This window comes from Amblyomma americanum, chromosome 2 (assembly GCF_052857255.1).
Source record: "Amblyomma americanum isolate KBUSLIRL-KWMA chromosome 2, ASM5285725v1, whole genome shotgun sequence".
NCBI classification, from domain to species: domain Eukaryota; kingdom Metazoa; phylum Arthropoda; class Arachnida; order Ixodida; family Ixodidae; genus Amblyomma; species Amblyomma americanum.
Genome location: NC_135498.1, coordinates 156460420 through 156462309, shown reverse-complemented (window position 1 = coordinate 156462309; position 1890 = coordinate 156460420). Strand labels below are relative to the sequence as shown.

General features: G+C 46.0%; 1 pseudogene; it reads left to right on the top strand.

Moving 5' to 3' along the window:
- The first annotated feature begins 1208 nt into the window (after positions 1-1208).
- On the top strand, positions 1209-1289 carry LOC144122259 (U4 spliceosomal RNA; annotated as a pseudogene).
- Positions 1290-1890: the final 601 nt, after the last annotated feature.

The window sequence follows — 1890 nt, the reverse complement described above, 5'->3', positions numbered from 1 at the left end:
TCGTGGTAGGGGAGACTGTACGTTACCCTGCTCATGACGAGACTGTCTATGACTCTTAGGGTATCCTGATCTCTCACCCCCTTTTTTTACTGCTGGCTCTTCGCACGATTCTGGCGACTTGCTCTGTTGTATTCTTAAGAGAGGCGATGGTTTTGCTGCATCGTCCTGTGCTTTGCAGCCACATTCCAAGCACTCTGACTTCCGTTTTCTCACGTATTGTCTCGTTTCTGACTTTCAGGGTGATTTGGGAGTCGTATTTTTGTGTGCCTTTTTTATTCTTATGTATTCTGATTTTTCCGTCGCTGAGCACGATAGTCCTCTGACCCTGGCGTATTGTTCAGTAAGGGCGGTCGCTGCTTGTAGCTGCTCTTCCTTTGCTTGCAGAGAGCCTGTGGTTGTCCATATTGTTATATGAGGAGAAGCTCGGTGTGACGTCACGGAAATTGAAATTGGTTGTTGGGGAAAGTAAGCAGCGCAGTATCTCTCTCACATCTCGGCGGACACCTGAACTGCACCTTAAGAGAAGGGATAAAGGAGTGACTGAGAGAAGAATGGAAGAAAGAGGTGCCGTAGTGGAGGGCTTCGGAATAATTTCGACCACCTGGGGATCTTTAACGTGCACTGACAGCGTGCAGCACATGGGCGCATTTGCGTTGCGCCTCCAACAAAACGCTGACTCCGTGGTTTGGTTCGAACTGGGGTACTCCGGCTCAGTAGCCGAGCGTCCTAACCACTCAGCCACTGCGGCGGGTCACGGAAGGTAAGATTTCGATTTTCCGCTGCCGCCAACCACATCCTGCCGCCGCGCCTAGTTGTATGCTGCCAAACAAAGCTCGGGTGTCTTTGCCTGCGGCGGCGTTTGAAAGCAACCGTTTACGCGTTGGAAATGTAATGGTACCATCGATGACGTCATAATGTACCCTCCACTTGGAGTTGTGCGCTTCGGAGAAGCTTGATTGATGGCTGTCCCGATTTCAATCGGCGATTACGTCACCATCTAAATGCTAGTCCGAAAGGTCTTCGCATGTTTTACATGCAAATTTCACACATTCGAACCCTTCAACCTCGTCGATTTATAAACCTGTGAAGTCGCTCTTTAAGTTTCGTCCGGAAGTTTTCCGGGGGAAAAATCAAAATTTGTTTTTTGGTGCGCAATTTGGTTTTTGAGGAAAGGAAACGGCACAGTAAAATCTCACATATATCAGTAAATATTTGCGAAGTTGCAGTGTCGTACTGAATGAAGTGTAAACTGAGGGACGACTATTGCTAGTTGAAAACGTTTCCCGGAAGAGTCCTCCTCTAGACAAAAGGCTACCTTCACTAGCGCGCTAGAAAAGTCGCCATCAACAGCGCACAGTCCGAATACGTTTCAGTCCCATCTGGCGTGTCAGAGCGATACTACTAGGACCACTTCTCATCTTCATCACTAAAAAAATTATGCAATGTGCCCCGTGATCTCAGAAAAGTTCTGCATATCTCAAATTCACGTTCAATTGTGGCATACGACACTGACTTGTGGGATCCGGCCGTTAAAACTTTTATTCAGAAACGTGAAACAACATAAATTCATTGAACCCTTTTGGTTATATGCTTATATGATCGCTGCGTAATTGTCAGTGAGTTGAAGAAGAACTTTGGCAGGGATTGCGCACAGCTCCGTTGTACTTTCAGAACAAGTTATTTAAACGACAATCTACATAAAGAAATTACCATTGGCTAAGACGATCACCTAAAAGTTCACACATACATTTCACGAAAAAGAGAACATACCCGTAAAATGCAAGATATTTTCTGCCGGTCATCTGTATCTGCGTCAGGTATTTTTCCATGCGCAATAAGTTAGTCGAAGATCGTCCGAAACGCAATATTTACATAAAACGACAGCAGCTT